The sequence below is a fragment of the Pipistrellus kuhlii genome, unplaced genomic scaffold, assembly GCF_014108245.1.
Source record: "Pipistrellus kuhlii isolate mPipKuh1 unplaced genomic scaffold, mPipKuh1.p scaffold_m20_p_17, whole genome shotgun sequence".
Lineage (NCBI taxonomy): Eukaryota > Metazoa > Chordata > Mammalia > Chiroptera > Vespertilionidae > Pipistrellus > Pipistrellus kuhlii.
This window is the reverse complement of record NW_023425482.1, coordinates 27,770,683-27,780,889: the sequence shown is the minus strand read 5'-3', so window position 1 is coordinate 27,780,889 and position 10,207 is coordinate 27,770,683.

Below are 10,207 nucleotides of genomic sequence, written 5' to 3'. Positions count from 1 at the left end.
TTCACAGTGACACCTTACCTACATTCAGCTCTCCCCGATCCTCACCACACAGGAATGCAGGCCCAGTGTTGCTAGTTCTTTCGAAATCCATAGAAATCGCTGCCGACACCACATTTCCCCTAAAATACTCCTGTGCCACCCAAGCTTAGTGAGCAACCAACCGCAGGCAGAAGGTTTGATAGTAAGTAACAGGGTCGCCCTTATTACCTCTTTGCCTTGGGAATGATCTCCACTTTACAGATTAGGAAACGGAGGCTCAGAGGAAAGGTGAAGTGACTCACCCACCAGGACATGGCCAGACTCTGAAACGCAAACCCATACCCACTGACTCAACTCTACTGCTTTCTCTTCTGCCCCCGCTGTCTCCTCACAGCTCAAGTATGCGACAGAGAGGCTAACTGCCCACCCCAGATTCCTGCTTCCACTACTTAAGGATACTACCATGTTTCCCCGAAAATAAGACATCCTCCGAAAATAAGACCTACTTACAGGTTTCCTTCTGAGTGAAATATAAGGCATCCCCCCGAAAATAAGGCCCCCCTAGGCTAAACATGAGAGATTTGGTCCACTGATTCTGAAAGAAATGGAGTCACAAGAAATTCACCAGGAAATTCAGGAATTGGATTGTTATGATGATGTTCCAGAGATGATGACATGATTGTCATTGAATAAATGAGTAAATTCTTGATACTGTAGGATTCACAGTTTGTCTGGTTTGTGTTGACAACTACGGTACTACCATACCGTATACAGGTAATAAATTTCCTTTATTTTCATTTAACAATAAATGTGTACCGTATTCTTCTTCATGGAAAAATAAGACATCCCCTGAAAATAAGACCTAGTGCATCTTTGGGAGCAAAAATTAATATAAGACACTGTCTTATTTTTGGGGAAACAGGGTAGTTGGGTTATCCATGGGAAGCCACTGCCAGGACTACATTTCCCAGCCTCCCTCTGGGGGAGGTCATGTGACTAGTTCTTGCCAATGGAATGTGATGGCTGTTATGTCCAGGCATCAGCAATTAAGACATTGAGTGTGCTTTCCCTACTCTCCCTTCTCCCACCATTGGTTACAGATGAACCCAGCAGCTTGGCAACCCTTATCAGAGATAACAGGAGCACAAGGCAATAAATCTGGGTTTCTGAATCACCCTTTTGAGGAAATCTACCTTCAATCGGGAGCATTCCTTGGGACTTGACATCAGGGAAAAATAAGTCTCTCTTGAATTGGACGCATTATACATTTTTGGTTTTACTTGTTACAGCAACTAGCATTCCCTTGATCATAAAAAATATGAATGGATTTTTAAAAATACACACCCCCTCCCCCTTTCTATTTCAGTGGGAGGACTTTGTAATGGGCGGGTCCTCCACCTGAATCGAACAGAACTCGGGTGGGAGAATGACTCGTGTTAAGTTTGGTTTCTGGGGATGGAGGTTGAGTGGCCCTGAGTGTCACTGCATCTTGCCTCTCCTCCTCTCCACCCTCTCCCCTCCTCCTTCCCCCTCAACCTGGCTTTGAAGAAGGACTTGTTCATATTTCAGCTGGAGATGAACATATCATCATATGAGCCCTCCTGGAGGAAGACAAAAGACAAAACAAGCATTTGGCCTGTCTGGGCCACACACCCTCTCCCAGATAGGAGTCAGCATGTTTGAGAACATCAAAGACGGTGTGATATCTTAAGCACAAGGAGATTAACATGTACAAAGGTTTGCCCCTCGGCCTGTTCCCAGGAATCCAGCAGACACAGCCAGAAGGGGCAATTCACATCACCCGCCTACCGAGGGGTCCTCTGGCAGCTCACACGTGAGCTTTCTGCCAGATGGGGGGTGAAGGAGCAAAGCCTGGTCTCATATTTGAACGAGAACCCTCCATACACGGTGTGTGTGTGTGTGTGTGTGTGTGTGTATGTGTGTATGTGTGTGTGTGTGTGTGTGTGTTAAAATGCCCTGGGAAATGAGAGCATGGGTACCACGTTCTGGGGGGAGAATTCTGCCCCCACACATGCCAAGCCACAAGCCACTCCAAGAGAGAGAGAGAGAGAGAGAGAGAGAGAGAGAGAGAGAGAGAGAGAGAGAGAGAGAGAGAGAGAGAGAGAGAGTCTTTACCCACCTTATAGTCAGAAGCAGCCAGCGCCCTCCTAAGCCAGCCAGTCTGTACAAAAGTGGGGCAGAGAGGGCCTTGGAGAAAGGAGGAGGGGGCGAGGAGGCACTGGGTTGCTTCTTTGAAGCCAGAGGCCAAGAATATCTCAACACACTCGCAAGTACCAGCAACAGTAGGCAATGGACGGGGACCAAAATCCCTTACAGCTGTTGGAAACCATACCCTATTCAGAGATAATTGGCAATTAGTTAAACAACTCCTGTTTAAAACACTCCTCCTCTCCACCCTCCGAGACAGCTGTGTTTAAAAAAGGGGTGGGGAGAGACTTCTGAAGAAATGTGGGAACCTAATCTTCAAGTCAATAAAACAAAACAGGGGTGAGCGAGTGAGAGGGTTTAAATTTAAAAAAATATGGAGCATCTCTCAAAAACCCACGGCTTCCTATTCCTCTTGCAGCCTGACAGGGTAGTCAGTTTGGGGGGGGGGGGGATCAGAAAGGCCGGGGTCTGAGTACCTGCTCTGCCATTTGCCAGCTCTGCGGGTTTGGCAAGTTGCTGAAACTTGCTGAGAGCCAGTTTTCCCACCTGTGAAATGGGGATGACAGAGGTTGTGCTGGGAAGATGAAGTGAGAGGGTGCATGGGGCCTGGTACACAGTGTGTACTCAGAGTTCTAAGGCATGCATGCTTCTCCAAATCCAAACTCCCTAGCCTGGCATTCAGGGCCCTCCACCATCTGTCGCCGACCTGCTCTCCCACACTTCCCCCCATTTTTATGTCCTCTGTGAACTAGCAACGGAAAGAAATAGGTCCCATTAGGCCTTCGTTTCCCAATCTGTGAAATGGGATAGACGAACCGGATTCTCATAAAGGTCCCTATCAACCCCTCCCTCCCATCTCAGATGTCAGTCACGCCCAGTCCTCCAGATCAGGCTCCATGGCTGCCCAGAAGCCTTTGCTGGGAAGGAAGTGATTCTACCTATAAAGCTCAAAGCGCTTGAAATATATATTTTATTGATTGTCGGAGAGGAAAGGAGAGGGACATAGAGTTAGAAACATCCATCAGCCTCCTACACACCGCCCACTGGGGATGTGACTGCAACCAAGGTACATGCCCTTGACCCGAATTGAACCTGGGACCCTTGAGTCTGCAGGCCGACGCTCTATCCACTGAGCCAAACCGGTGGATTTATTTTTAAACATCAGAAACTATTGCAAACAAACAAACAAACAAACAAACAAATTGGGGGATTTCCAGCTTCTCTAAAATAAGTCAGAAGACCTGGCAAATCTGGCCCCACATTCCTGGACAAAAGCTATCTTATGACGATGGGTCAGTGCTGCCCCCTGCAGGTGGGGCAGACACTTACAGGTTTCTCCACCTCAGCTGTTTCCCTGACTCACTTTGCCTGCCTGAGCCCTGGGATCATCATCTTCCCCACTCTGTCCCTCCTCCTCCTCACACTCCTCTTTCTATTACTTTACTCTTGAGGAACCACTTACTGCTTTTTAAAATATATTTTTATTGATTTCATAGAGGGAGGGAGGAGGGAGAGAGAGAGAAACATCAATGATGAAAGGGAATCACTGATTGTCTGCCCTCCTGCATGCCCCCTACTGGGGATCGAGCCCACAACCTGGGCATATGCCCTGACCGGGAATCAAGCCCTTCAGTCCACAGGCCGATGCTCTCTCCACTGAGCCACACCAGTTGGGGCCGTTTATTGCTTTCTGCCAGCAGCTCCTGCCACCCTCTCGACCATCACAGCCCTTCTCCCTCGGCCTGCTGCCCGACCCGTGTCCTCACTAAACTTCAACGGCCCCCTGCCTCCGAGGCTGGGAAGAGTCAACCACCGCAGAGCCATTGACCGCAATAGCAATGAGACAGCGCCGGGGAGAGGGCGGGAGGCGGATTCATAATTCATGGCGTGGCCGAGTGTGAGTGGCAGGCAGCAGCGGGAGGCCTCAGCGCCCGATCGATCCTTTCAGAAAACCCGAGAAAGGGCCCTGTGCTGAGGGCGGGGGGGAAGCGTCGGAGGTGCAGGCAGGGGGGGCAAGTCCATTAAGGACGCACCTCAACCAGGCTGGCCGCCCGGTGGGCGGGGGGCTCGGGCAGGTGGGGCGAGCGCGCACACATACACACACACACACACACACACACACACGCACACGCATGCTTCCGATCGATGACACCATGTCAAACCATAAAATGCATGCTTTGGCTCTTAAGCCAAATGTGCGTGAGATTTTTTAAAAGCATTGATTCGGGCCGGATCAATGGAAATTGAAGCCTGGATATGCCTTCCCCGAGCAAAAAGGGGGTAATGACACTTTGCAGAGAGGCATCCGGCTGGGTGAGAAGAGGAAGTGGCCAGTGAGGCGTGCCTTCTCCTTCCCTGGCCTCCAGAGATCTGGGGGGGGGGGGGGGGGGGGGGGGGGAGGTCAAGTGTCTGCAGCCTCTCTCCTGCCTCCCCCAGGGGGGCGCCCCCTGTCAGCATCCGAGCATGAGTCCCCTCTTTCTCCTCTCCCCCAGCAAATCCAGCCAGCTCACCAGCAACATACATCCAGAACCCCTACACCCCACCCCACCCCCACGCCCTACCCCCTCCCTTTTACCATTGGCACTGCCACACCCGGCCCACTCTCACCCGGACTATGGCCTCATCGGCCAGCTTCTCACCCAGCGGCCAGATGCCTCCCCTCTCTCCCAGATCTCCTGCGGGATCTGAGCATCCCCTCGGCCTGACCTCGCCTCCTCCCGCAATTCCGCTTGCTCACCGAACCTGGTGCCCCCTGCCCACCCCAGCCCACCCTGCCTCCTTCTGTGACCCTTGTACATTCTTTTCCCATGGCACTCAGTGCTATGGGCAGGACTGCCGTGGGCGGTGTGTGTGTGTGTGTGTGTGTGTGTGCGCGTGTTGCCTGTGGTTTTGAATAGAAAGCGAGTTACGTGAGGGCAGAGACCGCGTGTGTCTTGTGCACTCGTATTGTCCCAGAGCTCAGGGCTTGGCACAGAGTAGGTGCTCAGCAAATATTTGTGGAAATAGGGAATGAGAGAGGGAGGGAGGGAGGGAAGGAAGGAAAGAAGGAAGGGAGGAAGGGAGGAAGGGAGGAAGGGAGGAAGGGAGGGAGGAAGGGAGGAGGGAAGAAGGAAAGGAAGAAAGAAAGGAAGGAAAGAAAAGGAAGGAAGGAAGGAAGGAAGGAAGGAAGGAAGGAAGGAAGGAAGGAAGGAAGGAAGGAAAGGAGGAGTCACACCCAAGTAGGAGACCGCAGCCCAGAGGCCCCGCCATCAGCGCTGTGGGAATAAAAGAAAAACAACAGCAAACTCACCAGTGACATTCCAGCATCCTTCCCCCCCGCCCCCCCCAGCGATCCATGGAGCCTACCCCACGCCTGGGGGCAGAGGGCATCATCTGGGCAGACCTCTCACCCCGGGGCCCGGGAGGGTAGCAGAGGCTCCTGCCCTAAACCTGGGGACGCCGGGCTGCGGGCTTGGTTGGCGTCTGGGGGGAGCTCCGGGCCCCCTGACACCCTGGGCGCTGGCACCAGGTGGGCGCTCAGGTGGGGAAGGAGGCTGGAGGCGGCCTGCTTTTATTTCCCGGTGCCCTTCCCCGAGCCACCTGTCATTCCTCACTGTCGGGAGCACTTACCTGGCCCGGACAGTCAGACACGGTGATGGGATGAAATGAATCTTCGCCTCCCGCCGGAGAGAGCGCGGGGGGGGGGGGGGGGGGGTAGAGGTGATTCCACCAGCAGGCCTGTGACCCGCCCCCCACCACCACCACCACCACCCGCCCCATCTCGGGAAGAAACGGTGGGAGAGAATCATTTCATGTGGCCAGTGTTCATGAAGCTGATTATTTCCCAAGACCTCAGTCTTGTTCGGTGTGGTATTGATAGGATAGCTTAATCACGGACTTGGGTGGGGGTGGGGGCAGGAGGGAGACAGGGATGGGGTGAGGAGCATCGGGAGGAGGGCAGGGGAGAGATTAGAAAGCGCTCGCTCCAAATGATTCTCTCTCTCTCTCTGCTCTTCCCCCCCAATTGCTTCAGCATGTCTCTCTCGTTTCCCTTCCCAATCCCACCCGCTCCCCGCCCCCTCCTCTCCCCTCTGCCTGCTTCTCTTTCCGTCTTAACAGCCCCCCTCTCTCATCTTCCCTCTCCCCTGCCTTGGCCCGCAGCCAGGCTCGCAGACAAACTTGACCCCTAATCGTCCCTGACAGGGAGATCACCTGCGAGGAGCTACCACCGGGCACACCCTGTGGGCTTCCGTCAGCGAGGACGCGGCCCCTGGGGAGCTGGAACAGGAGCGGCTCCTTCTCAGGTCCTGGCTGTTCAGGCCGAGGGTGTCTCTCTCCCCCTCACACTCCCCCCCCAACCCGCCCCCAACCCTGAGCTGGTCTCTACCAGGAAGCCTTCAGCCGTTGTTTGGGTGCTGCTCAGAGTTGGGGAATTGGGGAGAGAGGGGGGAAGGCAGTGTGTCCCAGATACCTCCTCCGGCTCCTGGGTGCTCGGGCTGGACAGTGGTGAGAGCCCCGGGGCAGGGGGCTGAGCTACCCAGCGAGTCCTGCATGAGGCGTCCCTCGGCCCTCGGCCCTCGCCCAGGGTCTTCAGCCCCAGAAACTCCTTAATGTCCTGCCTGACATCCTCCGAGGGCCTACAGCCGGGAAAGGAGGGCCTACCGCCCGGACAGGACAAGGCCTCTTCCCAGAGTCTTTCCCTTCACATCTCTGATGGCCATAGCCATTCTCCTGGGGCTGGTACAGGTTAGGCTCTCTCCCCCAGCACCCTCTAAGCTCCATGGCATCTGAGGCCATGTCTGCCTTGCTCATGTGTGTACCCTCGACACCTGACACAGTGTCCAGCATGTAGTTGTCACCCACTCAGCATTTTTTTAAATATATATATTTTTTATTGACTTCAGAGAGGAAGGGAGAAGGAGAGAGAGAGAAACATCGATGAGGAGAGAGTACCATGGACCGGCTGCCTCCTGCACACCCCCTACTGGGGATGGAGCCCGGGCACATGCCCTTGACTGGAATCGAAACCGGGACCCTTCAGTCCCCAGGCCTACACTCTATCCTCTGAGCCAAACCAGATAGGGCACCCACTCAGGGTTGATTGAGTGGATGGATGGATAGACGGATGGACGGATGCATGCATGCATGCATAATGGAGCTGAGATCCAAATCGAGCCCATGTTCTTTCTACCACATTCATCCCAACACTGCCTGATGGTTGGAAAGAGAGATCCTATCCTCATCCAAGTCAAGGCCAAGGTCAGTGGGGACGGATCAGGTCAGAGCACAGGATCCAGACATGCCAGCTCCTTTCGACGAGGCAATCGTGACCCCGGGATCCCATGCGTCCGATCCCTCATTTCCATTAAAGAGGGCTGCGGCAGGTGCAAGGACCGGAGATTATCCTCAGAATTAAGATATGAGAAGCATGTTAGATCACTAAACTCCAATTAGGGAAATTAAATTGTGCACACTTTCCCTCCCGACGCAATACCGGGCGCTTGCATTAGCTCTGGGCTCCGGCTCTAATAAAATTAGAGAATAACACTTTAATTGAATTGCGCTTAAAAGGATCATGCTGACAAATGTGATTGTATCTGGCTGGGACGCACACCTTCCCCGGCAATCGTTAAACCCAATGAAATGCCAGCCGGGAGATCCTGACAGTTTTCCTGAAACAACGAGTGAACCGCGCCGTATCTCGGAGAATCTAATCAATTTAGAGCCGCCTCATTAGGACTTGGCTTCGGACGGATACTTAGAAATCAAAGCAAATTACTGCACTCCTCGGATAACTAGCTAATCATATCGATACAACATGGATGGATTGTGTTGCAACAATTCATTTCCTCTTTAAGAAGCCTCTGTCAGCCATAATTTGGGGATTGAGATTCATAAGCCTGACGCAGACAGCTCGGATGTCAACGGTTTTCCCGGGCTTAGCACGGAGGGGGTACACGCTCCCCCAGTGAGGAGGGGAGGGGGGGTGAAGCCAGAGATAGTCTCTTCACTCCTCTTATTGATATTCAACCTGCTCCTCGAGCTCATTCCCGGATGCAGAGCCTGAGACTTCTATTGTGCAGAAGAGGAATCGCAAGCTTAGGGACAGACAGCGGGGTGACCTGGCCCGTCCTAATGGGGAGAATTGTCACCCCGCTTTGCAGAAGAGGAGGCTAAGCACTCAGGGAGGGGGTGGCTCATGCTGCGTCCCATCGCTGTGGGTTTCTCTGGAACTCTCTGGAACTCTCCTTGGGTTCTGCTCTTTCTACTTGCCAACCTCTTCTGCGGCAACTCCCCCGTGCCAGTGTCAAGGTCTTAGGGTCACAGTGAGTGGTGGGTGCCCATATTGCTTTTTAAGACTTAAGGCAGACGTGTCCCCCCCTGGCACCCAGCTAAAGCCTGCCAGAAATGCCTTTTCATATGCTCCTGTTGTATTTAAAAAAAAAATATTTTTATTGCCTTACCTGGTTAGGCTCAGTGGATAGAGCATCAGCCTGCAGACTGAAGGGTCCCAGGTTCGAGTCCAGACAAGGGCATGTACTTTGGTTGCGGGCACATCCCCAGTAAGGGGTGTGCAGGAGGCAACTGATCGATGTTTCTCATCGATGTTTCTGATTTTCTATCCCTCTCCCTTCCTCTCAGTAAAAAATCTATAAAATATATTTGTTTTAAAATATATATATATTTTCTTATTGATTCCAGAGAAGAATGGGGAGGGAGAGAGAGCTAGAAACATCAATGATGAGAGAGGGTCATCCATCAACTGCCTCCTGCACACCCCATACTGGGCATCGAGCCTGCAACCCGGGCCTGTGCCCTGACCGGGAATCGAACCGTGACCTCCTGGTTCATAGGCCGATGCTCAGCCACTGAGCCATGCTGGCTGGGCTGCTCCTTTGTAGACATCTGATGAAGTTCCCAGATGTAAACATTGTCCAGCAGGTACTTCCTGAGCCAGGATTTATCAATGAGGACTGGCTCTCTGATGGGACAAGTCCAATGCACTATCGGAAGGGACCTTTCTGCACCATTTCACCACCACCCCATCCCGCCAGGCCCCAGCCTGAGTAAGTGGCAGCCCTGGATGTAACAGGAGTGAGGAAGACTCCGAGGGTATGTTCCCCTAAACACGCCTCACCAGGGGTCTTGCGGGAGGAATCTGAAGGATGGGGCTCGGGGAGAGAGCTGGAGCCCCAGCCCTGCACTAGGGAGAGGGGGAGAAAGCCTGCGGAGATTGCACCCAGCCTCACCAAATGCGTGCCCTCTGCGCGCCCTATCTGCGCCGGCTAAGATGGTAATTGCAGCCCGTCCCTGCCTCGGAGAGAGGGCCTGCTATTATCGTGTCCTCCCAGGCACAGCGGCGTGTTTACGGGACGGCTGTGGACTGCAGGGCGATTGTCTGGTGGCTCCAGCGGCCAGGGCTCACCCCCATCCCCTGTGTGCTCTTGGGCCGATGGCCAGCAATCCTAAGGCTCAGTCCCCCAGGATGCTGGGGGGCAGACGTGTAACTGTTGTCCATGACCAGTTCCCCATTCATGCCTCAAGTCCTCCCCACCTGCCATGGCCCAGAAAAGGCCAGTACAGCCCAGCTCGGCTGCTCTGCGGGAATGGATTCTGGAGGGCCTCTCCCCATTCATATCTCAGGCTTTCCATCTATAATAATAAAAGTGTAATAGGCTAATGAGACCAAAAGGCCCAGCACCCTTCTGGATGACCTTCTGGATGAAGCCAGGGCTGCAAGGGCCAAGCCCCTTGCATGATTTTCGTGCACCGGGCCTCTAGTTTTAAAATAAGTGTCCCACTAGATTAGTGCGTATCACATTTAGATGATATACCCAATCCTATTGGAAGGGAGTGTTTCCTGTGGATGCTGAGGCTTGGCACGGATTAGTTTCATGTTAATATCACTTCAGTATTTGTGTTGCAAACAACAGGAAACAGCGGTGGCTATTGTAAGCGGAAATCATGGAAGGCCACAGAGTGGCGACAGACTCTCCCAGAAGACTAAGGAGCGAGGATGGAGGCCCCGTAACATCACATCGCGTGACAGAGCCAGTCCTGCAGAGCCTGAGGGGGGGGG